At 44.4% G+C, this 26,424-nt stretch overlaps 24 non-coding genes across 24 annotated transcripts; 1 reads left to right on the top strand and 23 right to left on the bottom strand.

Moving 5' to 3' along the window:
- Window positions 1-80: 80 nt before the first annotated feature.
- LOC134593706 (U4 spliceosomal RNA) lies at window positions 81-221 on the bottom strand. Its single transcript, XR_010090145.1, has one exon. It is a non-coding gene; the product is annotated as a U4 spliceosomal RNA (small nuclear RNA).
- Window positions 222-1,119: 898 nt separating this feature from the next.
- On the bottom strand, window positions 1,120-1,286 carry LOC134591548 (U1 spliceosomal RNA). The gene has a single exon (XR_010088313.1). It is a non-coding gene; the product is annotated as a U1 spliceosomal RNA (small nuclear RNA).
- A 470-nt stretch (window positions 1,287-1,756) lies between these two features.
- On the bottom strand, window positions 1,757-1,897 carry LOC134592656 (U4 spliceosomal RNA). Its single transcript, XR_010089251.1, has one exon. It is a non-coding gene; the product is annotated as a U4 spliceosomal RNA (small nuclear RNA).
- An 899-nt stretch (window positions 1,898-2,796) lies between these two features.
- Window positions 2,797-2,963, bottom strand: LOC134590630 (U1 spliceosomal RNA). The gene has a single exon (XR_010087525.1). It is a non-coding gene; the product is annotated as a U1 spliceosomal RNA (small nuclear RNA).
- Window positions 2,964-3,440: 477 nt separating this feature from the next.
- On the bottom strand, window positions 3,441-3,581 carry LOC134592635 (U4 spliceosomal RNA). The gene has a single exon (XR_010089233.1). It is a non-coding gene; the product is annotated as a U4 spliceosomal RNA (small nuclear RNA).
- Window positions 3,582-4,480: 899 nt separating this feature from the next.
- LOC134590631 (U1 spliceosomal RNA) lies at window positions 4,481-4,647 on the bottom strand. Its single transcript, XR_010087526.1, has one exon. It is a non-coding gene; the product is annotated as a U1 spliceosomal RNA (small nuclear RNA).
- A 7,646-nt stretch (window positions 4,648-12,293) lies between these two features.
- LOC134592636 (U4 spliceosomal RNA) lies at window positions 12,294-12,434 on the bottom strand. The gene has a single exon (XR_010089234.1). It is a non-coding gene; the product is annotated as a U4 spliceosomal RNA (small nuclear RNA).
- An 899-nt stretch (window positions 12,435-13,333) lies between these two features.
- Window positions 13,334-13,500, bottom strand: LOC134591288 (U1 spliceosomal RNA). Its single transcript, XR_010088089.1, has one exon. It is a non-coding gene; the product is annotated as a U1 spliceosomal RNA (small nuclear RNA).
- Window positions 13,501-13,783: 283 nt separating this feature from the next.
- LOC134590180 (U1 spliceosomal RNA) lies at window positions 13,784-13,950 on the top strand. The gene has a single exon (XR_010087142.1). It is a non-coding gene; the product is annotated as a U1 spliceosomal RNA (small nuclear RNA).
- A 210-nt stretch (window positions 13,951-14,160) lies between these two features.
- Window positions 14,161-14,327, bottom strand: LOC134591200 (U1 spliceosomal RNA). Its single transcript, XR_010088012.1, has one exon. It is a non-coding gene; the product is annotated as a U1 spliceosomal RNA (small nuclear RNA).
- Window positions 14,328-14,867: 540 nt separating this feature from the next.
- On the bottom strand, window positions 14,868-15,034 carry LOC134590182 (U1 spliceosomal RNA). The gene has a single exon (XR_010087143.1). It is a non-coding gene; the product is annotated as a U1 spliceosomal RNA (small nuclear RNA).
- A 473-nt stretch (window positions 15,035-15,507) lies between these two features.
- Window positions 15,508-15,648, bottom strand: LOC134593594 (U4 spliceosomal RNA). The gene has a single exon (XR_010090054.1). It is a non-coding gene; the product is annotated as a U4 spliceosomal RNA (small nuclear RNA).
- An 899-nt stretch (window positions 15,649-16,547) lies between these two features.
- Window positions 16,548-16,714, bottom strand: LOC134590810 (U1 spliceosomal RNA). The gene has a single exon (XR_010087680.1). It is a non-coding gene; the product is annotated as a U1 spliceosomal RNA (small nuclear RNA).
- A 476-nt stretch (window positions 16,715-17,190) lies between these two features.
- On the bottom strand, window positions 17,191-17,331 carry LOC134593835 (U4 spliceosomal RNA). The gene has a single exon (XR_010090259.1). It is a non-coding gene; the product is annotated as a U4 spliceosomal RNA (small nuclear RNA).
- Window positions 17,332-18,230: 899 nt separating this feature from the next.
- On the bottom strand, window positions 18,231-18,397 carry LOC134591067 (U1 spliceosomal RNA). The gene has a single exon (XR_010087900.1). It is a non-coding gene; the product is annotated as a U1 spliceosomal RNA (small nuclear RNA).
- Window positions 18,398-18,874: 477 nt separating this feature from the next.
- LOC134593447 (U4 spliceosomal RNA) lies at window positions 18,875-19,015 on the bottom strand. The gene has a single exon (XR_010089929.1). It is a non-coding gene; the product is annotated as a U4 spliceosomal RNA (small nuclear RNA).
- An 899-nt stretch (window positions 19,016-19,914) lies between these two features.
- LOC134590811 (U1 spliceosomal RNA) lies at window positions 19,915-20,081 on the bottom strand. The gene has a single exon (XR_010087681.1). It is a non-coding gene; the product is annotated as a U1 spliceosomal RNA (small nuclear RNA).
- Window positions 20,082-20,551: 470 nt separating this feature from the next.
- LOC134593714 (U4 spliceosomal RNA) lies at window positions 20,552-20,692 on the bottom strand. Its single transcript, XR_010090153.1, has one exon. It is a non-coding gene; the product is annotated as a U4 spliceosomal RNA (small nuclear RNA).
- An 899-nt stretch (window positions 20,693-21,591) lies between these two features.
- LOC134590812 (U1 spliceosomal RNA) lies at window positions 21,592-21,758 on the bottom strand. The gene has a single exon (XR_010087682.1). It is a non-coding gene; the product is annotated as a U1 spliceosomal RNA (small nuclear RNA).
- A 472-nt stretch (window positions 21,759-22,230) lies between these two features.
- Window positions 22,231-22,371, bottom strand: LOC134593836 (U4 spliceosomal RNA). Its single transcript, XR_010090260.1, has one exon. It is a non-coding gene; the product is annotated as a U4 spliceosomal RNA (small nuclear RNA).
- An 899-nt stretch (window positions 22,372-23,270) lies between these two features.
- Window positions 23,271-23,437, bottom strand: LOC134591546 (U1 spliceosomal RNA). Its single transcript, XR_010088311.1, has one exon. It is a non-coding gene; the product is annotated as a U1 spliceosomal RNA (small nuclear RNA).
- A 477-nt stretch (window positions 23,438-23,914) lies between these two features.
- Window positions 23,915-24,055, bottom strand: LOC134593449 (U4 spliceosomal RNA). The gene has a single exon (XR_010089930.1). It is a non-coding gene; the product is annotated as a U4 spliceosomal RNA (small nuclear RNA).
- Window positions 24,056-24,954: 899 nt separating this feature from the next.
- Window positions 24,955-25,121, bottom strand: LOC134590813 (U1 spliceosomal RNA). The gene has a single exon (XR_010087683.1). It is a non-coding gene; the product is annotated as a U1 spliceosomal RNA (small nuclear RNA).
- A 470-nt stretch (window positions 25,122-25,591) lies between these two features.
- Window positions 25,592-25,732, bottom strand: LOC134593715 (U4 spliceosomal RNA). Its single transcript, XR_010090154.1, has one exon. It is a non-coding gene; the product is annotated as a U4 spliceosomal RNA (small nuclear RNA).
- Window positions 25,733-26,424: the final 692 nt, after the last annotated feature.

Consider the following 26,424-nt stretch of genomic DNA (forward strand, 5'->3'; position numbering starts at 1 on the left):
AGCTCAGGAAGAAACGGGAGTCACGTAAGACACGCCCTAGACATGGGGCGCCATAAACTTTTATTAAACCAATCTTTCAGTCTCCTTAGAGCCTGTCAAAAATTGCCAATGCTGACTGTATTTCAAGTCATCATGGCAGGGTATTGGGTAAAGTTTTCAATTAGCAATAATCACACCTCGGATTGACCTCATGGGCTACGATACTGCCACTGCGCAAAGTTAACAGTCCAAGTGTGCCAGCTTTTAAGAGCTACCACGTAAGGACACTTTAAGACAGCGGTGAGAAAAAGTTCATGACCATAAGCCATTGCAAAGGATTGTGGGAGGCAATATTCTAATTAGGCCCGCTTCCTCCTACAGGGAAGCTTAAACCCCAACAAATTCCTCGGTCTTCTTATATGGCATCTTGGAATGGTTCCAAACCTATAACAGAGAGTGAGGGCAACCATATCTTGCAGCAAACCTTGTACAATTTTTTTTCTCTCTTTGGAAACAGTTTTGCCAAGATTCTACTACAGCAGCCATTAGGCAGAGTACACAATCGCTGGTCTACGTTCGTCCCCAAAGTCACACATTTCATGACTCCATCGATAGGAATGACCCTTGCCTAGCACCTGTCTTCTCTTCATCCACACTCAACAGGGCTGAAAGAACATTTGTGGTGGCTATTTCAAAATTCCATGGTGTTCATTAGTAAGTGCTAGCGACCACCCAGCTATTCCTAAGGTTTGGTCTGATTGTCTCAAGCGGCAATTCACTGCCTTGATCCAGAAAATCTTTTTTTCCCAGAAATTCAATCAAACGTTACGTTCTGTTGGAAGACGTAATATAGGTCTCCAATTCTTTATTTCTTCCATTGCATTGAAGCATACAATAAATCAAAAGAAGTCAGGATAAAAAAACGATGAAAAAAAAGCTGAAAAGTTAAAATAAAAAGAGAAATTCTGGCTTAAAACTAGTCTCCAGAAAACATAGATAATAAAAATGATCAAGCCTAGGAAATGATTGTCGCTGCCTGCGTGATGCGGAAAGTAAGAGCCAAAGAAGACGGGTGCCGTGGCTGAAATTATCCTTCGTCAGAATTGGTGAAGTTCTCTATTTTTGTCAAACAAGCAAACACAGTGAAAAGCGCGAACGCAGTCCCCCACTACCATAAATTATGCAGTCGAGTTTCCCACATTTGAGGAAATCGCAGAGGTCAACTGGTACGGAGTGCAATGAACCAGCCTCACTCTGGTAGAGCCACCTTAGGGATCATGGCTATTGCTCCCCTGCCAGGTAAGTATGACATGACGGGTACATTCAAAGGCACGCCCGCTGGGAAGCCTTTCCTTTAGGCTGTGGTGAAATAATAAAGCAAGTTAAAAAAAAAAAAAAGCAAATAAATAATCCAAATGATAGACGGCTACAAAAGATTACCAAACCTCGTGGCTGATCGTTGTTTTCCTTAGCTACCAGTAATTTTAGTGCCTTCAGGGGGTTAGGTGTGAATAATTGAGCTGGATTCAGGGTGCGAAGGAGCAATTTGCATAAAGGCAAATGCTAGGCCAATGAGCCGAAGGATGGGAATTCGTAGCATGTAGTGAGAATAGTGTGCTGCCGGAAACAAGTGAATTCAGTGGGAGAGAAAGGTAAAAGGAAATGCTAAGAAGCCAGCGGAAGGAATGGTGCAACAGAGGTCAGGAAGAAACGGGAGTCACGTAAGACACGCCCTAGACATGGGGCGCCATAAACTTTTATTAAACCAATCTTTCAGTCTCCTTAGAGCCTGTCAAAAATTGCCAATGCTGACTGTATTTCAAGTCATCATGGCGGGGTATTGGGTAAAGTTTTCAATTAGCAATAATCACGCCTCAGATTGACCTCATTGGCTACGATACTGCCACTGCGCAAAGCTAACTGTTCAAGTGGGCCAGCTTTTAAGAGCTACCATGTAAGGACACTTTAAGGCAGCGGTGAGAAAAAGTTCATGACCATAAGCCATTGCAAAGGATTATGGGAGGCAATATTCTAATTAGGCCCGCTTCCTCCTACAGGGAAGCTTAAACCCCAACAAATTCCTCGGTCTTCTTATATGGCATCTTGGAATGGTTCCAAACCTATAACAGAGAGTGAGGGCAACCATATCTTGCAGCAAACCTTGTACAATTTTTTTTCTCTCTTTGGAAACAGTTTTGCCAAGATTCTACTACAGCAGCCATTAGGCAGAGTACACAATCCGCTGGTCTACGTTCGTCCCCAAAGTCACACATTTCATGACTCCATCGATAGGAATGACCCTTGCCTAGCACCTGTCTTCTCTTCATCCACACTCAACAGGGCTGAAAGAACATTTGTGGTGGCTTTTTCAAAATTCCATGGTGTTCATTAGTAAGTGCTAGCGACCACCCAGCTATTCCTAAGGTTTGGTCTGATTGTCTCAAGCGGCAATTCACTGCCTTGATCCAGAAAATCTTTTTTTCCCAGAAATTCAATCAAACGTTACGTTCTGTTGGAAGACGTAATATAGGTCTCCAATTCTTTATTTCTTCCATTGCATTGAAGCATACAATAAATCAAAAGAAGTCAGGATAAAAAAACGATGAAAAAAAAGCTGAAAAGTTAAAATAAAAAGTGAAATTCTGGCTTAAAACTGGTCTCCAGAAAACATAGATAATAAAAATGATCAAGCCTAGGAAATGATTGTCGCTGCCTGCGTGATGCGGAAAGTAAGAGCCAAAGAAGACGGGTGCCGTGGCTGAAATTATCCTTCGTCAGAATTGGTGAAGTTCTCTATTTTTGCCAAACAAGCAAACACAGGGGAAAGCGCGAACGCAGTCCCCCACTACCATAAATTATGCAGTCGAGTTTCCCACATTTGAGGAAATCGCAGAGGTCAACTGGTACGGAGTGCAACGAACCAGCCTCACTCTGGGAGAGCCACCTTAGGGATCATGGCTATTGCTCCCCTGCCAGGTAAGTATGACATGACGGGTACATTCAAAGGCACGCCCGCTGGGAAGCCTTTCCTTTAGGCTGTGGTGAAATAATAAAGCAAGTTAAAAAAAAAAAAAAAAGAAGAGCAAATAAATAATCCAAATGATAGAGGCTACAAAAGATTACCAAACCTCGTGGCTGATCGTTGTTTTCCTTAGCTACCAGTAATTTTAGTGCCTTCAGGTGGTTAGGTGTGAATAATTTAGCTGGATTCAGGGTGCGAAGGAGCAATTTGCATAAAGGCAAATGCTAGGTCAATGAGCCGAAGGATGGGAATTCGTAGCATGGAGTGAGAATAGTGTGCTGCCGGAAACAAGTGGATTCAGTGGGAGAGAAAGGTAAAAGGGAAATGCTAAGAAGCCAGCGGAAAGAATGGTGCAACAGAGCTCAGGAAGAAACGGGAGTCACGTAAGACACGCCCTAGACATGGGTCGCCATAAACTTTTATTAAACCAATCTTTCAGTCTCCTTAGAGCCTGTCAAAAATTGCCAATGCTGACTGTATTTCAAGTCATCATGGCGGGGTATTGGGTAAAGTTTTCAATTAGCAATAATCACGCCTCGGATTGACCTCATGGGCTACGATACTGCCACTGCGCAAAGCTAACTGTTCAAGTGGGCCAGCTTTTAAGAGCTACCACGTAAGGACACTTTAAGACAGCGGTGAGAAAAAGTTCATGACCATAAGCCATTGCAAAGGATTATGGGAGGCAATATTCTAATTAGGCCCGCTTCCTCCTACAGGGAAGCTTAAACCCCAACAAATTCCTCGGTCTTCTTATATGGCATCTTGGAATGGTTCCAAACCTATAACAGAGAGTGAGGGCAACCATATCTTGCAGCAAACCTTGTACAATTTTTTTTCTCTCTTTGGAAACAGTTTTGCCAAGATTCTACTACAGCAGCCATTAGGCAGAGTACACAATCCGCTGGTCTACGTTCGTCCCCAAAGTTACACATTTCATGACTCCATCGATAGGAATGACCCTTGCCTAGCACCTGTCTTCTCTTCATCCACACTCAACAGGGCTGAAAGAACATTTGTGGTGGCTTTTTCAAAATTCCATGGTGTTCATTAGTAAGTGCTAGCAACCACCCAGCTATTCCTAAGGTTTGGTCTGATTGTCTCAAGCGGCAATTCACTGCCTTGATCCAGAAAATCTTTTTTTCCCAGAAATTCAATCAAACGTTACGTTCTGTTGGAAGACGTAATATAGGTCTCCAATTCTTTATTTCTTCCATTGCATTGAAGCATACAATAAATCAAAAGAAGTCAGGATAAAAAAACGATGAAAAAAAAGCTGAAAAGTTAAAATAAAAAGTGAAATTCTGGCTTAAAACTGGTCTCCAGAAAACATAGATAATAAAAATGATCAAGCCTAGGAAATGATTGTCGCTGCCTGCGTGATGCGGAAAGTAAGAGCCAAAGAAGACGGGTGCCGTGGCTGAAATTATCCTTCGTCAGAATTGGTGAAGTTCTCTATTTTTGCCAAACAAGCAAACACAGGGGAAAGCGCGAACGCAGTCCCCCACTACCATAAATTATGCAGTCGAGTTTCCCACATTTGAGGAAATCGCAGAGGTCAACTGGTACGGAGTGCAACGAACCAGCCTCACTCTGGGAGAGCCACCTTAGGGATCATGGCTATTGCTCCCCTGCCAGGTAAGTATGACATGACGGGTACATTCAAAGGCACGCCCGCTGGGAAGCCTTTCCTTTAGGCTGTGGTGAAATAATAAAGCAAGTTAAAAAAAAAAAAGAAGGGGGGCGTGGTCTGCGGTCGGAGCGAGCTGGACGTACCTGCGTGAAGCTCCACCGGGATCGCCGGACCAACAGCGAATTTCAGCAATCAGACTGTGAGTTTACCGGCAGCTGCCTGCGGGGGAACCCGAGATGGACAAGCGGGCCCCTAAGAAGCAGACGAAAAAACACGCTGAGCAGGGAGTGACGGTGTCGGATCTCTTTGCAGCCTCCCGCGCCATGAGGAATTCCACCCAAGATGGCGGACGGGAGAGCACAGGAGGGCCTCGATCTCCGTCCAGTCCTGGCTCCAGCGCGACACCCGGACCCCAAGAGCCAGATACTAAGCAGATACTGGCTACCTTGGCAGAGGTAAGGTCTTTCCTGGCAACAGAAATAGCCAGGAATACCGCTGAGGTCAAGGCGGAAATTCATGCCCTGGGGACCAGAACTGCAGTCTTAGAACAGCGTGTAGAGTCCATGGTGGGAGCCCACAATGCGGCCGCGGCCCAAATTAACCTCTTAACGTCCAGGTTGGCGGCGGCTGAATCTGCGTTAGATGACCTGGGTAACCGCTCGCGCAGGAATAACATTAGGCTGCGGGGTCTGCCAGAACAGGAGGGGGAAGGCTCCCTGATTGAGGTCGTATCCTCCATATTTAAACCGCTCCTCCCAGATATATCGGAAAATCACTGGCACATAGAGAGAGCGCACCGCGCATTGAGAGCCCGCCGGGTGAACGATAACAAGCCCAGAGATGTCATCATCAAGTTTCAATTTTTTCAAACGAAAGAAGCCTTGATGAGACGCGGGAGAGAGGGCCACATTAAGTATAAAGGAGCGGAATTGGCCTTATATCAAGACCTGACGCCGGACACCCTGAGGCAGCGGCGGGAATGGCGGCCTATAACGGAATTGCTCCAGCGGCATTCCATTAAATATGCATGGGGATATCCGTTTCGGCTGATGGCGTTTAAGGACGGCCGCTCTAAGATTTTACACCCGGGGGGCGACCCGGTGTCATTTCTGCACGAGCTAGGGGTGCAAGAAACAGGAGGAATCACGATCCCAGATGCAGCGATGGCGACGGTGCATCCCCTCCCCCGAGATTGGTACACGGCGGGCGAGTGAGGTCTGAAGGGTGTTCTATTTCATTTTGGGGCCAACTCCTCGTGGGGATGGCTGGTGGGGGGTGTTCTGCATCCTGATTTTGGGAGGAGGTGTTTTTTCTATTTGCGGGCAAGTTCTTCAGTTTTTTATCTTTTTTGGGAGTTTGGGGGCTCTTATACCCGCTAAAATTGGGCCCTCTACACTCGGCCTGAGGCTCTCTTACGGGGGGGCTCCGATTTACCATGGGGAGGGTTAGGGTTTCTATCTCCTGGCAGGAACTACCTAAGGCGAAGTTGAGGGTAGTGTCCCCCTTTTTTGGGCCCTTCTGGGGACTTCGGGTCAGTGCTCATCCATGCCCGTACCTAGGTTTTGACTGAAACACAGTGCTAAGGCTTGCAGGTGCATGGATGATTTTCGGGACCTGAACTTAATTTTTCAAAATAGCCGTCGGGTGGCGGGAAGGTTATGGAGGGCGGCGGGGCGGATTGCGGCAGGGAGAACTTATTTTTTCTTTCTTTTTCTGTTCCACAACTATTGCTTTATTTTAAGGCATTGCCTGTTTTCATATCCTTCTATATATTTCTATGTTGGATTGTTGCCATCTAGCTTAAACCGAGGCTAACTACCAAGAAACGTAGTGGTGGGTGGCGGGGGGATACCATTGTTCCTCGCTATCTTTTTGTCAGTGTCACTCGCGCCACCTAGTAGAGCATTGTCTCAGGGGGCCCCTTAACCCCTTGAGGACCGAACTTAAGGAAGGAAAGGTAATTATGACATGTATCACACGTCATGTGTCCTCAGGGGGTTAAACACGTGGTAAGGCGCGGGATTTGCGATTTTGTGATGGGAGGGGAGTTCTCGTGAGTCTCAACTGCTCCGATTCTCATTTTCGATTACGGGGACTGTACCATACTTTTTTGGGCTCTACATTTTTCCTGAAGTGTGAGCTGGGGCAACGCTGTACTCGCCATAGCTCTCCTGGCCGGGCTTTCTTAGGGATTTATGTCACAGCTCTCATCCTTGGTGGCAACATTATGCTTTTTAGGGGATCAGGAGGGCGGGAATACTGCGGGATGGGCGGATGGATGGGGGAAGGGGAGAGCCCAGAATGGTGTACAATTATACTGACCCTCGTCAGATTGTGGTGAGATGCCCCTACTAGGCGACTGTAACGGCAATGGAGGCTTACGATGCTATACTATGCGAATGTGGTCTCATTTACAATTTAAAATTTAGGTTGGTCTGAGTCCCTGCTCCTATAGGACCTTTCAGGAATACTGGAGGAACGGGGACTCACACCCCACACATGCCTGGCTACCGGTAAGACCAGGCACCTGTTGTATATAATATGTTTCTCGATTCTTGTTTTCCTTCTTTCCACTTTACTCTTTTCCTTTCCCTTTTTATTCCCTTTGCATTCCCTACCCTACTTTTCCCTGGAGGGGGGCGTGGGGGAGACACCCCTAAGGATTGGCCGGAGATTAAATGGAGTTCACCTGAAGGACGTGCAAGTCCAATCAAGGAAAGGAAGCGGGACGGCCGGTGAGAAAACATTGATTGAGGTTGCATGCACTGAGCAGACTAGAGCATACGGGCGAACCATGGTCCTTCCACCAACGAGAAAGGTACCTGGGGTCAATTTAGTGCGCATGCGTAACAATATGCCCTATCATAGCGAAACCAGTAGGGCAGGTCCATGCCGGTAAAGATATTGTCACTGAATGTTAAGGGACTTAACGCACCCAAAAAAAGGCGCCTTATGTTTAGGGACCTCAAAAGATTAAACCCAGACATAGCCTTCCTGCAGGAGACACACATTCAAGCGTCAGCTAAGTTTGCGCTTAGGGACCATACATACCGCACCACTTATGAGTCTAGAGCTCTAAATAAGAGGAATGGGGTAGCAATTTTGATCCATCACAGATGCCCGCTCACTGTTACAAAGATACACACAGACTCGGGAGGCCGCTTCGTACTCCTGTCAGGAACGCTCTACTCCCATAGTATACATATTCTTAATCTTTATGGCCCGAACGACCCCTCCAAGGAGTTCTGGGCAGAATTGACTCAGGTAATCAATGCATTGCCACATGGAATGGTGATAGTAGGTGGCGATTTCAATGCAGCTCCATGCCCAGCGAGAGATAGGGGATCTGGTAAAAACCTCCCTAGATCACACAACAGGGGCGGGCAAGACAAATTACTACACATCTTCATACAGGATACAGGCCTTGTTGATGTTTGGAGGGCGCAACATCCTGATGAGGACGATTTTACGTTCTATTCAGCACCCCACGATACATACTCGAGAATTGACTTCTTCTTGGTCAATCCCTCCTCGGTTCCCAAGGTGTCGGAGTCGACTGTAGGCTCCATCACTTGGTCGGATCACGCAGATGTGTCCTTAACACTAGATAGACTAAGTGTGGCGTCCCCGTGGTCCTGGAAATTGAATACGTCTATGCTTCGTGATTCTGAGATTGTTGAGACGGTAAGGGGGGAATTGACTGACTATTTTGCCAGAGAAGCCGAATCAGGACTGTCTAAGGTGACGGTGTGGTCGGCTCACAAAACGGTGATTAGAGGCATTTTGATTCGCGAAGCTACACTAAAGAAAAAGCGCAAAGCCCTATTGCTATCATCCCTTCTGGAGTCTTTGCGTAAGGCTGAACAAAAACATAAGGCGGACGCTACACTCACTAGTTTGCGGGCGGTCCAGGACCTGAGGGCCTCGGTCAGGGGAACGCTACTTGACGAGACGGCGCGGGCTATCATTTGGTCTAAACGGACCTACTTCGAAAAAGCTAACAAGATGGACACCCTGCTGGCGAGGTCGCTCCGACCACGACAGCAGAGGACCCACATCACACAAATCAAGGATGCCTCGGGTCAAAGCCGCACAGACCCAACAGACATAGCAACGGTATTTACAGAATTTTTCACTCAATTGTACAATCATTCCACAACAGACCCGGCCAGTGTACAAAGTGAGAGGGACAGATTACAAGCTTTTCTTACCGGGCTGGACTTGCCAAAACTAAAAGAGGCGGATGTTGAATACTTGAGGAAACCTATCTCGGCAGAGGAAGTGGACATAGCAATCTCTGCCTTGAAGAGCAATAAGGCACCGGGACCGGATGGTTTTGATGGCTCTTACTATAAAATTTTTAGGGAAGAACTAGTCCCGCATATGGAAGCTTGGTTTAACGAGTTACTGGAGGGAGGACCTCCTGATAGAGACATGTCACTTGCAGATATTGTATTACTGCCGAAACCAGGTCGGGATCTGTCGTTCCCGGAAAACTTTCGCCCAATATCCCTTATCAACCACGATTCCAAACTTCTGGCGAAAATTCTAGCCGCCAGGATTAACCCAATGCTGTCTCGTTTGGTTCACCCCGATCAGGTGGGGTTTATACCAAATAGACAGCTTTTCGAGAATACCAGGCGTAATGTAGATCTCATATGGAGACAAAACATCAGGAAAATACCGACAATGTTACTGTCATTGGACGCCGAAAAGGCGTTTGACAGGGTTAAATGGCCTTATTTATTTACATTGCTGGACCATTTTGGCTTCCCAGCCCAGTTTACGACGGCAGTGCGAGCCATGTACACCAACGTCAGGGCGCAAATTCGCATTTCGGGCGCAAGGATAAAGCCATTCGATCTGAGCAACGGTACTAGACAGGGCTGCCCATTGTCCCCCTTATTATTTGCTTTATCGTTAGAACCACTCCTTCAGGCAATACGCGTAGCTTCGGACATTAAAGGGATAGATGTAGGTGGGCAAAGATATGTGGTATCGGCATTTGCGGACGACGTATTATTGACTCTGACTGAACCGAGAGACTCTATGGCGGCATTAACGACCGTACTGAAGGATTTTGGGGAACTGGCCGGATACAAAGTGAATATGGACAAGTCTAGCGTACTACCTATAGGTATGCCAGAGACGGACGTCACTTACATAAGGATGACACATAGCTTACGAATAGCGAGGGATTACATAAAATATTTAGGCATCCGATTAACGGCAGACCCATCTCAAATGTTTCAACAGAATTACACCCTGCTGATACGGACGTTGATAGCGGACATGGAGAACTGGACTGATAAGGCGATTTCTTGGATAGGGAGGATCCATTCTGTTAAAATGAATGTACTCCCCAGAATATTATTCCTGTTTCAGGCCCTCCCGATTAAAGTAACTAGGTCTGACTTAGGGACACTTCAACAAACGATAGGCAAATTCATATGGCAAAACAAAAAACATAGAGTCTCACGCAACATCCTCTACCGAGCTAGGGACAGGGGCGGACTGGGCCTTCCACACTTACATTTTTATTATGAGGCAGCCCAACTGGCCCAGGTGGCAATGTGGCACTCTCCACCGGAGGAAAGGAGATGGGTAGACCTGGAAGCATCCCTTATGGGACTGGATATGCCTCAGTTCTATATGTGGACCCCTAGAGAGCACAGACCACACATCACAGTGCCCTGTCCAGCGATTATCAACTCTCTGAGGATATGGGACGCAGCCGCTCCTAAGTATGGCCTGGCGTCCTCCCCTTCTCCGATGACCCCTCTCTTGAGGAACACGGCATTCCTACCAGGAATGACGGCCCGGGATTTTAGAGGCATAGAACGGGCGGGGTTGCAGAGATTATACCAGTTGTATGAGGGAGGGTCGTTGGTGACATTTGAGGATTTGAGCAACAAAACATCTTTGCGAACCTTTGATTTTTTTAGATACCTCCAGATTAGAGCTTACGCCCAAGACACTCAGGTTAAAAAAGCCGCAGTAGCAAAGATGACATTCTTTGAAAGAATGTGCGCGACAGAACAATTCCCGAGCAAACTGATTTCGCTTCTATACTCACAGTTGTGCAATAACACTTTAGAATGGGGAGGAATTACATATATAGATCAATGGGAAGCAGACTTGGGGGAGACACTGGAAGGAGTGGAATGGCAGGAAATGTGGGAGGCGGCCGCGCAATCCTCTATGTGCGTCTCAATACAAGAACAAGCATACAAGACGCTGTTTCGATGGTATGTTACCCCAGTTAAGTTGAGCCGTATGAACCAAACTACTACAGACTTATGCTGGCGGGGGTGCAGGTCTTTTGGCGGCAGGTTGCGCAATTGATACAAGACATATTTGAGAGGGAGGTTAAGCTGGACCCGTGGGTGTTCTTGCTGGCTAGATCTATGGAGAACTGGACAAAAGCGGAACAGACCCTGTTGCATAAGGTGAACCTAGCCGCTAGGAGAGCATTGGCACAGGTGTGGCTGCGGAGAGAGGCTCCGGAAATTGATATGGTAATTCGGAAGATTAGAGATCATTATCTGATGGATGACCTAACAGCCAGGGTTAGAGGCTCGACCAAAAAGTTTGAAAAAATTTGGGGCCCTTGGGAAGCCAGCGCAGCGAATGCCTGAGATACACGCTAACGATACTACCAAGGCTAGGATTAGATAGATTGGATATGAACTGGCCGGTTCTTCCCCCCCCCCCCCCCCCTCGTACTCCCTTTTTCTTTCTTCCTACTTACCCCTCTTATCTGTTTTCTTCTATTTTCTTTTTACCGTGAGTATTCACCGCAAATGTTGAAATATAACCACTCAATACGTAACTAACATGCATTACGAGGGGACATGGACCTGTACGCACAGAAACAGACGGATAGCAATTCTTAGGTGACTCAGAGGCGGATTTTTTGAACCCGCATATGAAAACCTGAGAAAGAATAGGGCATGTCCCATCGACTAAAGAAATGGATATGTGGTGATTTATATTTTATTCACGTCTTATCTGATTTTACTTTTATGTTATAAATTAAAATATACCAGGGAGGACAGTGTGTCCACGCTATATTGTTTGTTCTACTCACTCCACGATATGTCGGTGTAGGAAAAGTATGTAAGGAGTGTCACTCTTTTGTTTTTAAAGATGCACTGGAGACATGGCATACAAACTGTTACTATATCTTCCAATATTTCGATGTAATGTGTGTTCACTGTACTGTTTTTACCTTGGCATAAATAAAGAATTAAAAAAAAAAAAAAAAAAAAAAAAGAAGAGCAAATAAATAATCCAAATGATAGAGGCTACAAAAGATTACCAAACCTCGTGGCTGATCGTTGTTTTCCTTAGCTACCAGTAATTTTAGTGCCTTCAGGTGGTTAGGTGTGAATAATTTAGCTGGATTCAGGGTGCGAAGGAGCAATTTGCATAAAGGCAAATGCTAGGCCAATGAGCCGAAGGATGGGAATTCGTAGCATGGAGTGAGAATAGTGTGCTGCCGGAAACAAGTGGATTCAGTGGGAGAGAAAGGTAAAAGGGAAATGCTAAGAAGCCAGCGGAAAGAATGGTGCAACAGAGCTCAGGAAGAAACGGGAGTCACGTAAGACACGCCCTAGACATGGGTCGCCATAAACTTTTATTAAACCAATCTTTCAGTCTCCTTAGAGCCTGTCAAAAATTGCCAATGCTGACTGTATTTCAAGTCATCATGGCGGGGTATTGGGTAAAGTTTTCAATTAGCAATAATCACGCCTCGGATTGACCTCATGGGCTACGATACTGCCACTGCGCAAAGCTAACTGTTCAAGTGGGCCAGCTTTTAAGAGCTACCACGTAAGGACACTTTAAGACAGCGGTGAGAAAAAGTTCATGACCATAAGCCATTGCAAAGGATTATGGGAGGCAATATTCTAATTAGGCCCGCTTCCTCCTACAGGGAAGCTTAAACCCCAACAAATTCCTCAGTCTTCTTATATGGCATCTTGGAATGGTTCCAAACCTATAACAGAGAGTGAGGGCAACCATATCTTGCAGCAAACCTTGTACAATTTTTTTTCTCTCTTTGGAAACAGTTTTGCCAAGATTCTACTACAGCAGCCATTAGGCAGAGTACACAATCCGCTGGTCTACGTTCGTCCCCAAAGTTACACATTTCATGACTCCATCGATAGGAATGACCCTTGCCTAGCACCTGTCTTCTCTTCATCCACACTCAACAGGGCTGAAAGAACATTTGTGGTGGCTTTTTCAAAATTCCATGGTGTTCATTAGTAAGTGCTAGCAACCACCCAGCTATTCCTAAGGTTTGGTCTGATTGTCTCAAGCGGCAATTCACTGCCTTGATCCAGAAAATCTTTTTTTCCCAGAAATTCAATCAAACGTTACGTTCTGTTGGAAGACGTAATATAGGTCTCCAATTCTTTATTTCTTCCATTGCATTGAAGCATACAATAAATCAAAAGAAGTCAGGATAAAAAAACGATGAAAAAAAAGCTGAAAAGTTAAAATAAAAAGTGAAATTCTGGCTTAAAACTGGTCTCCAGAAAACATAGATAATAAAAATGATCAAGCCTAGGAAATGATTGTCGCTGCCTGCGTGATGCGGAAAGTAAGAGCCAAAGAAGACGGGTGCCGTGGCTGAAATTATCCTTCGTCAGAATTGGTGAAGTTCTCTATTTTTGCCAAACAAGCAAACACAGGGGAAAGCGCGAACGCAGTCCCCCACTACCATAAATTATGCAGTCGAGTTTCCCACATTTGAGGAAATTGCAGAGGTCAACTGGTACGGAGTGCAACGAACCAGCCTCACTCTGGGAGAGCCACCTTAGGGATCATGGCTATTGCTCCCCTGCCAGGTAAGTATGACATGACGGGTACCCGTCTTCTTTGGATCTTACTTTCCGCATCAAGCAGGCACCGACAATCATTTCCTAGGCTCATTTTATTATCTATGTTTTCTGGAGACCAGTTTTAAGCCAGAATTTCACTTTTTATTTTAACTTTTCAGCTTTTTTTTCATCATTTTTTTAACCTGACTTCTTTTGATTTATTGTATGCTTCAATGCAATGGAAGAAATAAAGAATTGGAGACCTATATTACGTCTTCCAACAGAACGTAACGTTTGATTGAATGTACCCGTCATGTCATACTTACCTGGCAGGGGAGCAATAGCCATGATCCCTAAGGTGGCTCTCCCAGAGTGAGGCTGGTTCATTGCACTCCGTACCAGTTGACCTCTGCGATTTCCTCAAATGTGGGAAACTCGACTGCATAATTTATGGTAGTGGGGGACTGCGTTCGCGCTTTCCCCTGGGTTTGCTTGTTTGACAAAAATAGAGAACTTCACCAATTCTGGCTTAAAACTGGTCTCCAGAAAACATAGATAATAAAAATGATCCTAGGAAATGATTGTCGGTGCCTGCTTGATGCGGAAAGTAAGATCCAAAGAAGACGGGTGCCGTGGCTGAAATTATCCTTCGTCAGAATTGGTGAAGTTCTCTATTTTTGTCAAACAAGCAAACACAGGGGAAAGCGCGAACGCAGTCCCCCTCTACCATAAATTATGCAGTCGAGTTTCCCACATTTGAGGAAATCGCAGAGGTCAACTGGTACGGAGTGCAATGAACCAGCCTCACTCTGGTAGAGCCACCTTAGGGATCATGGCTATTGCTCCCCTGCCAGGTAAGTATGACATGACGGGTACATTCAAAGGCACGCCCGCTGGGAAGCCTTTCCTTTAGGCTGTGGTGAAATAATACAGCAAGTTAAAAAAAAAAAAGCAAATAAATAATCCAAATGATAGAAGGCTACAAAAGATTACCAAACCTCGTGGCTGATCGTTGTTTTCCTTAGCTACCAGTAATTTTAGTGCCTTCAGGTGGTTAGGTGTGAATAATTGAGCTGGATTCAGGGTGCGAAGGAGCAATTTGCATAAAGGCAAATGCTAGGCCAATGAGCCGAAGGATGGGAATTCGTAGCATGGAGTGAGAATAGTGTGCTGCCGGAAACAAGTGAATTCAGTGGGAGAGAAAGGTAAAAGGGAAATGCTAAGAAGCCAGCGGAAGGAATGGTGCAACAGAGCTCAGGAAGAAACGGGAGTCACGTAAGACACGCCCTAGACATGGGGCGCCATAAACTTTTATTAAACCAATCTTTCAATCTCCTTAGAGCCTGAAATTATCCTTCGTCAGAATTGGTGAAGTTCTCTATTTTTGTCAAACAAGCAAACCCAGGGGAAAGCGCGAACGCAGTCCCCCACTACCATAAATTATGCAGTCGAGTTTCCCACATTTGAGGAAATCGCAGAGGTCAACTGGTACGGAGTGCAATGAACCAGCCTCACTCTGGGAGAGCCACCTTAGGGATCATGGCTATTGCTCCCCTGCCAGGTAAGTATGACATGACGGGTACATTCAAAGGCACGCCCGCTGGGAAGCCTTTCCTTTAGGCAGTGGTGAAATAATAAAGCAAGTTAAAAAAAAAAAAAAAAGCAAATAAATAATCCAAATGATAGAAGGCTACAAAAGATTACCAAACCTCGTGGCTGATCGTTGTTTTCCTTAGCTACCAGTAATTTTAGTGCCTTCAGGGGGTTAGGTGTGAATAATTGAGCTGGATTCAGGGTGCGAAGGAGCAATTTGCATAAAGGCAAATGCTAGGCCAATGAGCCGAAGGATGGGAATTCGTAGCATGTAATGAGAATAGTGTGCTGCCGGAAACAAGTGAATTCAGTGGGAGAGAAAGGTAAAATGGAAATGCTAAGAAGCCAGCGGAAGGAATGGTGCAACAGAGCTCAGGAAGAAACGGGAGTCACGTAAGACACGCCCTAGACATGGGTCGCCATAAACTTTTATTAAACCAATCTTTCAGTCTCCTTAGAGCCTGTCAAAAATTGCCAATGCTGACTGTATTTCAAGTCATCATGGCGGGGTATTGGGTAAAGTTTTCAATTAGCAATAATCACGCCTTGGATTGACCTCATGGGCTACGATACTGCCACTGCGCAAAGCTAACTGTTCAAGTGGGCCAGCTTTTAAGAGCTACCACGTAAGGACACTTTAAGACAGCGGTGAGAAAAAGTTCATGACCATAAGCCATTGCAAAGGATTATGGGAGGCAATATTCTAATTAGGCCCGCTTCCTCCTACAGGGAAGCTTAAACCCCAACAAATTCCTCGGTCTTCTTATATGGCATCTTGGAATGGTTCCAAACCTATAACAGAGAGTGAGGGCAACCATATCTTGCAGCAAACCTTGTACAATTTTTTTTCTCTCTTTGGAAACAGTTTTGCCAAGATTCTACTACAGCAGCCATTAGGCAGAGTACACAATCCGCTGGTCTACGTTCGTCCCCAAAGTTACACATTTCATGACTCCATCGATAGGAATGACCCTTGCCTAGCACCTGTCTTCTCTTCATCCACACTCAACAGGGCTGAAAGAACATTTGTGGTGGCTTTTTCAAAATTCCATGGTGTTCATTAGTAAGTGCTAGCAACCACCCAGCTATTCCTAAGGTTTGGTCTGATTGTCTCAAGCGGCAATTCACTGCCTTGATCCAGAAAATCTTTTTTTCCCAGAAATTCAATCAAACGTTACGTTCTGTTGGAAGACGTAATATAGGTCTCCAATTCTTTATTTCTTCCATTGCATTTAAGCATACAATAAATCAAAAGAAGTCAGGTTAAAAAAATGATGAAAAAAAAGCTGAAAAGTTAAAATAAAAAGTGAAATTCTGGCTTAAAACTGGTCTCCAGAAAACATAGATAATAAAAATGATCAAGCCTAGAAAATGATTGTCGCTGCCTGCTTGATGCGGAAAATAAGAGCCAAAGAAGACGGGTGCCGTGGCTGAAATTATCCTTCGTCAGAATTGGTGAAGTTCTCTATTTTTGTCAAACAAGCAAACACAGGGGAAAGCGCGAACGCAGTCCCCCACTACCATAAATAATGCAGTCGAGTTTCCTACATTTGAGGAAATCGCAGAGGTCAACTGGTACAGAGTGCAATGAACCAGCCTCACTCTGGGAGAACCACCTTAGGGATCATGGCTATTGCTCCCCTGCCAGGTAAGTATGACATGACGGGTACATTCAAAGGCACGCCCGCTGGGAAGCCTTTCCTTTAGGCTGTGGTGAAATAATAAAGCAAGTAAAAAAAAAAAAAAAAGAAGAGCAAATAAATAATCCAAATGATAGAAGGCTACAAAAGATTACCAAAGCTCGTGGCTGATCATTGTTTTCCTTAGCTACCAGTAATTTTAGTGCCTTCAGGGGGTTAGGTGTGAATAATTGAGCTGGATTCAGGGTGCGAAGGAGCAATTTGCATAAAGGCAAATGCTAGGCCAATGAGCCGAAGGATGGGAATTCGTAGCATGTAGTGAGAATAGTGTGCTGCCGGAAACAAGTGAATTCAGTGGGAGAGAAAGGTAAAAGGAAATGCTAAGAAGCCAGCGGAAGGAATGGTGCAACAGAGCTCAGGAAGAAACGGGAGTCACGTAAGACACGCCCTAGACATGGGGCGCCATAAACTTTTATTAAACCAATCTTTCAGTCTCCTTAGAGCCTGTCAAAAATTGCCAATGCTGACTGTATTTCAAGTCATCATGGCGGGGTATTGGGTAAAGTTTTCAATTAGCAATAATCACACCTCAGATTGATCTCATGGGCTACGATACTGCCACTGCGCAAAGCTAACTGTTCAAGTGGGCCAGCTTTTAAGAGCTACCATGTAAGGACACTTTAAGGCAGCGGTGAGAAAAAGTTCATGACCATAAGCCATTGCAAAGGATTATGGGAGGCAATATTCTAATTAGGCCCGCTTCCTCCTACAGGGAAGCTTAAACCCCAACAAATTCCTCGGTCTTCTTATATGGCATCTTGGAATGGTTCCAAACCTATAACAGAGAGTGAGGGCAACCATATCTTGCAGCAAACCTTGTACAATTTTTTTTCTCTCTTTGGAAACAGTTTTGCCAAGATTCTACTACAGCAGCCATTAGGCAGAGTACACAATCCGCTGGTCTACGTTCGTCCCCAAAGTCACACATTTCATGACTCCATCGATAGGAATGACCCTTGCCTAGCACCTGTCTTCTCTTCATCCACACTCAACAGGGCTGAAAGAACATTTGTGGTGGCTTTTTCAAAATTCCATGGTGTTCATTAGTAAGTGCTAGCGACCACCCAGCTATTCCTAAGGTTTGGTCTGATTGTCTCAAGCGGCAATTCACTGCCTTGATCCAGAAAATCTTTTTTTCCCAGAAATTCAATCAAACGTTACGTTCTGTTGGAAGACGTAATATAGGTCTCCAATTCTTTATTTCTTCCATTGCATTGAAGCATACAATAAATCAAAAGAAGTCAGGATAAAAAAATGATGAAAAAAAAGCTGAAAAGTTAAAATAAAAAGTGAAATTCTGGCTTAAAACTGGTCTCCAGAAAACATAGATAATAAAAATGATCAAGCCTAGGAAATGATTGTCGCTGCCTGCTTGATGCGGAAAATAAGAGCCAAAGAAGACGGGTGCCGTGGCTGAAATTATCCTTCGTCAGAATTGGTGAAGTTCTCTATTTTTGTCAAACAAGCAAACACAGGGGAAAGCGCGAACGCAGTCCCCCACTACCATAAATTATACAGTCGAGTTTCCCACATTTGAGAAAATCGCAGAGGTCAACTGGTACAGAGTGCAATGAACCAGCATCACTCTGGGAGAGCCACCTTAGGGATCATGGCTATTGCTCCCCTGCCAGGTAAGTATGACATGACGGGTACATTCAAAGGCACGCCCGCTGGGAAGCCTTTCCTTTAGGCTGTGGTGAAATAATAAAGCAAGTAAAAAAAAAAAAAAAAGAAGAGCAAATAAATAATCCAAATGATAGAAGGCTACAAAAGATTACCAAACCTCGTGGCTGATCGTTGTTTTCCTTAGCTACCAGTAATTTTAGTGCCTTCAGGGGGTTAGGTGTGAATAATTGAGCTGGATTCAGGGTGCGAAGGAGCAATTTGCATAAAGGCAAATGCTAGGCCAATGAGCCGAAGGATGGGAATTCGTAGCATGGAGTGAGAATAGTGTGCTGCCGGAAACAAGTGGATTCAGTGGGAGAGAAAGGTAAAAGGGAAATGCTAAGAAGCCAGCGGAAGGAATGGTGCAACAGAGCTCAGGAAGAAACGGGAGTCACGTAAGACACGCCCTAGACATGGGGCGCCATAAACTTTTATTAAACCAATCTTTCAGTCTCCTTAGAGCCTGTCAAAAATTGCCAATGCTGACTGTATTTCAAGTCATCATGGCAGGGTATTGGGTAAAGTTTTCAATTAGCAATAATCACGCCTCGGATTGACCTCATGGGCTACGATACTGCCACTGCGCAAAGTTAACTGTCCAAGTGGGCCAGCTTTTAAGAGCTACCACGTAAGGACACTTTAAGACAGCGGTGAGAAAAAGTTCATGACCATAAGCCATTGCAAAGGATTGTGGGAGGCAATATTCTAATTAGGCCCGCTTCCTCCTACAGGGAAGCTTAAACCCCAACAAATTCCTCGGTCTTCTTATATGGCATCTTGGAATGGTTCCAAACCTATAACAGAGAGTGAGGGCAACCATATCTTGCAGCAAACCTTGTACAATTTTTTTTCTCTCTTTGGAAACAGTTTTGCCAAGATTCTACTACAGCAGCCATTAGGCAGAGTACACAATCCGCTGGTCTACGTTCGTCCCCAAAGTTACACATTTCATGACTCCATCGATAGGAATGACCCTTGCCTAGCACCTGTCTTCTCTTCATCCACACTCAACAGGGCTGAAAGAACATTTGTGGTGGCTTTTTCAAAATTCCATGGTGTTCATTAGTAAGTGCTAGCGACCACCCAGCTATTCCTAAGGTTTGGTCTGATTGTCTCAAGCGGCAATTCACTGCCTTGATCCAGAAAATCTTTTTTTCCCAGAAATTCAATCAAACGTTACGTTCTGTTGGAAGACGTAATATAGGTCTCCAATTCTTTATTTCTTCCATTGCATTTAAGCATACAATAAATCAAAAGAAGTCAGGTTAAAAAAATGATGAAAAAAAAGCTGAAAAGTTAAAATAAAAAGTGAAATTCTGGCTTAAAACTGGTCTCCAGAAAACATAGATAATAAAAATGATCAAGCCTAGGAAATGATTGTCGCTGCCTGCTTGATGCGGAAAATAAGAGCCAAAGAAGACGGGTGCCGTGGCTGAAATTATCCTTCGTCAGAATTGGTGAAGTTCTCTATTTTTGTCAAACAAGCAAACACAGGGGAAAGCGCGAACGCAGTCCCCCACTACCATAAATAATGCAGTCGAGTTTCCTACATTTGAGGAAATCGCAGAGGTCAACTGGTACAGAGTGCAATGAACCAGCCTCACTCTGGGAGAACCACCTTAGGGATCATGGCTATTGCTCCCCTGCCAGGTAAGTATGACATGACGGGTACATTCAAAGGCACGCCCGCTGGGAAGCCTTTCCTTTAGGCTGTGGTGAAATAATAAAGCAAGTAAAAAAAAAAGAAGAGCAAATAAATAATCCAAATGATAGAAGGCTACAAAAGATTACCAAAGCTCGTGGCTGATCGTTGTTTTCCTTAGCTACCAGTAATTTTAGTGCCTTCAGGGGGTTAGGTGTGAATAATTGAGCTGGATTCAGGGTGCGAAGGAGCAATTTGCAGAAAGGCAAATGCTAGGCCAATGAGCCGAAGGATGGGAATTCGTAGCATGTAGTGAGAATAGTGTGCTGCCGGAAACAAGTGAATTCAGTGGGAGAGAAAGGTAAAAGGAAATGCTAAGAAGCCAGCGGAAGGAATGGTGCAACAGAGCTCAGGAAGAAACGGGAGTCACGTAAGACACGCCCTAGACATGGGGCGCCATAAACTTTTATTAAACCAATCTTTCAGTCTCCTTAGAGCCTGTCAAAAATTGCCAATGCTGACTGTATTTCAAGTCATCATGGCGGGGTATTGGGTAAAGTTTTCAATTAGCAATAATCACACCTCAGATTGACCTCATGGGCTACGATACTGCCACTGCGCAAAGCTAACTGTTCAAGTGGGCCAGCTTTTAAGAGCTACCATGTAAGGACACTTTAAGGCAGCGGTGAGAAAAAGTTCATGACCATAAGCCATTGCAAAGGATTATGGGAGGCAATATTCTAATTAGGCCCGCTTCCTCCTACAGGGAAGCTTAAACCCCAACAAATTCCTCGGTCTTCTTATATGGCATCTTGGAATGGTTCCAAACCTATAACAGAGAGTGAGGGCAACCATATCTTGCAGCAAACCTTGTACAATTTTTTTTCTCTCTTTGGAAACAGTTTTGCCAAGATTCTACTACAGCAGCCATTAGGCAGAGTACACAATCCGCTGGTCTACGTTCGTCCCCAAAGTCACACATTTCATGACTCCATCGATAGGAATGACCCTTGCCTAGCACCTGTCTTCTCTTCATCCACACTCAACAGGGCTGAAAGAACATTTGTGGTGGCTTTTTCAAAATTCCATGGTGTTCATTAGTAAGTGCTAGCGACCACCCAGCTATTCCTAAGGTTTGGTCTGATTGTCTCAAGCGGCAATTCACTGCCTTGATCCAGAAAATCTTTTTTTCCCAGAAATTCAATCAAACGTTACGTTCTGTTGGAAGACGTAATATAGGTCTCCAATTCTTTATTTCTTCCATTGCATTGAAGCATACAATAAATCAAAAGAAGTCAGGATAAAAAAATGATGAAAAAAAAGCTGAAAAGTTAAAATAAAAAGTGAAATTCTGGCTTAAAACTGGTCTCCAGAAAACATAGATAATAAAAATGATCAAGCCTAGGAAATGATTGTCGCTGCCTGCTTGATGCGGAAAATAAGAGCCAAAGAAGACGGGTGCCGTGGCTGAAATTATCCTTCGTCAGAATTGGTGAAGTTCTCTATTTTTGTCAAACAAGCAAACACAGGGGAAAGCGCGAACGCAGTCCCCCACTACCATAAATAATGCAGTCGAGTTTCCTACATTTGAGGAAATCGCAGAGGTCAACTGGTACAGAGTGCAATGAACCAGCCTCACTCTGGGAGAACCACCTTAGGGATCATGGCTATTGCTCCCCTGCCAGGTAAGTATGACATGACGGGTACATTCAAAGGCACGCCCGCTGGGAAGCCTTTCCTTTAGGCTGTGGTGAAATAATAAAGCAAGTAAAAAAAAAAAAAAAGAGCAAATAAATAATCCAAATGATAGAAGGCTACAAAAGATTACCAAAGCTCGTGGCTGATCATTGTTTTCCTTAGCTACCAGTAATTTTAGTGCCTTCAGGGGGTTAGGTGTGAATAATTGAGCTGGATTCAGGGTGCGAAGGAGCAATTTGCATAAAGGCAAATGCTAGGCCAATGAGCCGAAGGATGGGAATTCGTAGCATGTAGTGAGAATAGTGTGCTGCCGGAAACAAGTGAATTCAGTGGGAGAGAAAGGTAAAAGGAAATGCTAAGAAGCCAGCGGAAGGAATGGTGCAACAGAGCTCAGGAAGAAACGGGAGTCACGTAAGACACGCCCTAGACATGGGGCGCCATAAACTTTTATTAAACCAATCTTTCAGTCTCCTTAGAGCCTGTCAAAAATTGCCAATGCTGACTGTATTTCAAGTCATCATGGCGGGGTATTGGGTAAAGTTTTCAATTAGCAATAATCACACCTCAGATTGATCTCATGGGCTACGATACTGCCACTGCGCAAAGCTAACTGTTCAAGTGGGCCAGCTTTTAAGAGCTACCATGTAAGGACACTTTAAGGCAGCGGTGAGAAAAAGTTCATGACCATAAGCCATTGCAAAGGATTATGGGAGGCAATATTCTAATTAGGCCCGCTTCCTCCTACAGGGAAGCTTAAACCCCAACAAATTCCTCGGTCTTCTTATATGGCATCTTGGAATGGTTCCAAACCTATAACAGAGAGTGAGGGCAACCATATCTTGCAGCAAACCTTGTACAATTTTTTTTCTCTCTTTGGAAACAGTTTTGCCAAGATTCTACTACAGCAGCCATTAGGCAGAGTACACAATCCGCTGGTCTACGTTCGTCCCCAAAGTCACACATTTCATGACTCCATCGATAGGAATGACCCTTGCCTAGCACCTGTCTTCTCTTCATCCACACTCAACAGGGCTGAAAGAACATTTGTGGTGGCTTTTTCAAAATTCCATGGTGTTCATTAGTAAGTGCTAGCGACCACCCAGCTATTCCTAAGGTTTGGTCTGATTGTCTCAAGCGGCAATTCACTGCCTTGATCCAGAAAATCTTTTTTTCCCAGAAATTCAATCAAACGTTACGTTCTGTTGGAAGACGTAATATAGGTCTCCAATTCTTTATTTCTTCCATTGCATTGAAGCATACAATAAATCAAAAGAAGTCAGGATAAAAAAATGATGAAAAAAAAGCTGAAAAGTTAAAATAAAAAGTGAAATTCTGGCTTAAAACTGGTCTCCAGAAAACATAGATAATAAAAATGATCAAGCCTAGGAAATGATTGTCGCTGCCTGCTTGATGCGGAAAATAAGAGCCAAAGAAGACGGGTGCCGTGGCTGAAATTATCCTTCGTCAGAATTGGTGAAGTTCTCTATTTTTGTCAAACAAGCAAACACAGGGGAAAGCGCGAAACCAGTCCCCCACTACCATAAATTATACAGTCGAGTTTCCCACATTTGAGAAAATCGCAGAGGTCAACTGGTACAGAGTGCAATGAACCAGCATCACTCTGGGAGAGCCACCTTAGGGATCATGGCTATTGCTCCCCTGCCAGGTAAGTATGACATGACGGGTACATTCAAAGGCACGCCCGCTGGGAAGCCTTTCCTTTAGGCTGTGGTGAAATAATAAAGCAAGTAAAAAAAAAAAAAAAAGAAGAGCAAATAAATAATCCAAATGATAGAAGGCTACAAAAGATTACCAAATCTCGTGGCTGATCGTTGTTTTCCTTAGCTACCAGTAATTTTAGTGCCTTCAGGGGGTTAGGTGTGAATAATTGAGCTGGATTCAGGGTGCGAAGGAGCAATTTGCATAAAGGCAAATGCTAGGCCAATGAGCCGAAGGATGGGAATTCGTAGCATGGAGTGAGAATAGTGTGCTGCCGGAAACAAGTGGATTCAGTGGGAGAGAAAGGTAAAAGGGAAATGCTAAGAAGCCAGCGGAAGGAATGGTGCAACAGAGCTCAGGAAGAAACGGGAGTCACGTAAGACACGCCCTAGACATGGGGCGCCATAAACTTTTATTAAACCAATCTTTCAGTCTCCTTAGAGCCTGTCAAAAATTGCCAATGCTGACTGTATTTCAAGTCATCATGGCAGGGTATTGGGTAAAGTTTTCAATTAGCAATAATCACGCCTCGGATTGACCTCATGGGCTACGATACTGCCACTGCGCAAAGTTAACTGTCCAAGTGGGCCAGCTTTTAAGAGCTACCACGTAAGGACACTTTAAGACAGCGGTGAGAAAAAGTTCATGACCATAAGCCATTGCAAAGGATTGTGGGAGGCAATATTCTAATTAGGCCCGCTTCCTCCTACAGGGAAGCTTAAACCCCAACAAATTCCTCGGTCTTCTTATATGGCATCTTGGAATGGTTCCAAACCTATAACAGAGAGTGAGGGCAACCATATCTTGCAGCAAACCTTGTACAATTTTTTTTCTCTCTTTGGAAACAGTTTTGCCAAGATTCTACTACAGCAGCCATTAGGCAGAGTACACAATCCGCTGGTCTACGTTCGTCCCCAAAGTTACACATTTCATGACTCCATCGATAGGAATGACCCTTGCCTAGCACCTGTCTTCTCTTCATCCACACTCAACAGGGCTGAAAGAACATTTGTGGTGGCTTTTTCAAAATTCCATGGTGTTCATTAGTAAGTGCTAGCGACCACCCAGCTATTCCTAAGGTTTGGTCTGATTGTCTCAAGCGGCAATTCACTGCCTTGATCCAGAAAATCTTTTTTTCCCAGAAATTCAATCAAACGTTACGTTCTGTTGGAAGACGTAATATAGGTCTCCAATTCTTTATTTCTTCCATTGCATTTAAGCATACAATAAATCAAAAGAAGTCAGGTTAAAAAAATGATGAAAAAAAAGCTGAAAAGTTAAAATAAAAAGTGAAATTCTGGCTTAAAACTGGTCTCCAGAAAACATAGATAATAAAAATGATCAAGCCTAGGAAATGATTGTCGCTGCCTGCTTGATGCGGAAAATAAGAGCCAAAGAAGACGGGTGCCGTGGCTGAAATTATCCTTCGTCAGAATTGGTGAAGTTCTCTATTTTTGTCAAACAAGCAAACACAGGGGAAAGCGCGAACGCAGTCCCCCACTACCATAAATAATGCAGTCGAGTTTCCTACATTTGAGGAAATCGCAGAGGTCAACTGGTACAGAGTGCAATGAACCAGCCTCACTCTGGGAGAACCACCTTAGGGATCATGGCTATTGCTCCCCTGCCAGGTAAGTATGACATGACGGGTACATTCAAAGGCACGCCCGCTGGGAAGCCTTTCCTTTAGGCTGTGGTGAAATAATAAAGCAAGTAAAAAAAAAAGAAGAGCAAATAAATAATCCAAATGATAGAAGGCTACAAAAGATTACCAAAGCTCGTGGCTGATCGTTGTTTTCCTTAGCTACCAGTAATTTTAGTGCCTTCAGGGGGTTAGGTGTGAATAATTGAGCTGGATTCAGGGTGCGAAGGAGCAATTTGCAGAAAGGCAAATGCTAGGCCAATGAGCCGAAGGATGGGAATTCGTAGCATGTAGTGAGAATAGTGTGCTGCCGGAAACAAGTGAATTCAGTGGGAGAGAAAGGTAAAAGGAAATGCTAAGAAGCCAGCGGAAGGAATGGTGCAACAGAGCTCAGGAAGAAACGGGAGTCACGTAAGACACGCCCTAGACATGGGGCGCCATAAACTTTTATTAAACCAATCTTTCAGTCTCCTTAGAGCCTGTCAAAAATTGCCAATGCTGACTGTATTTCAAGTCATCATGGCGGGGTATTGGGTAAAGTTTTCAATTAGCAATAATCACACCTCAGATTGACCTCATGGGCTACGATACTGCCACTGCGCAAAGCTAACTGTTCAAGTGGGCCAGCTTTTAAGAGCTACCATGTAAGGACACTTTAAGGCAGCGGTGAGAAAAAGTTCATGACCATAAGCCATTGCAAAGGATTATGGGAGGCAATATTCTAATTAGGCCCGCTTCCTCCTACAGGGAAGCTTAAACCCCAACAAATTCCTCGGTCTTCTTATATGGCATCTTGGAATGGTTCCAAACCTATAACAGAGAGTGAGGGCAACCATATCTTGCAGCAAACCTTGTACAATTTTTTTTCTCTCTTTGGAAACAGTTTTGCCAAGATTCTACTACAGCAGCCATTAGGCAGAGTACACAATCCGCTGGTCTACGTTCGTCCCCAAAGTCACACATTTCATGACTCCATCGATAGGAATGACCCTTGCCTAGCACCTGTCTTCTCTTCATCCACACTCAACAGGGCTGAAAGAACATTTGTGGTGGCTTTTTCAAAATTCCATGGTGTTCATTAGTAAGTGCTAGCGACCACCCAGCTATTCCTAAGGTTTGGTCTGATTGTCTCAAGCGGCAATTCACTGCCTTGATCCAGAAAATCTTTTTTTCCCAGAAATTCAATCAAACGTTACGTTCTGTTGGAAGACGTAATATAGGTCTCCAATTCTTTATTTCTTCCATTGCATTGAAGCATACAATAAATCAAAAGAAGTCAGGATAAAAAAATGATGAAAAA

The sequence above is a fragment of the Pelobates fuscus genome, chromosome 2, assembly GCF_036172605.1.
Source record: "Pelobates fuscus isolate aPelFus1 chromosome 2, aPelFus1.pri, whole genome shotgun sequence".
NCBI classification, from domain to species: Eukaryota; Metazoa; Chordata; class Amphibia; order Anura; family Pelobatidae; genus Pelobates; species Pelobates fuscus.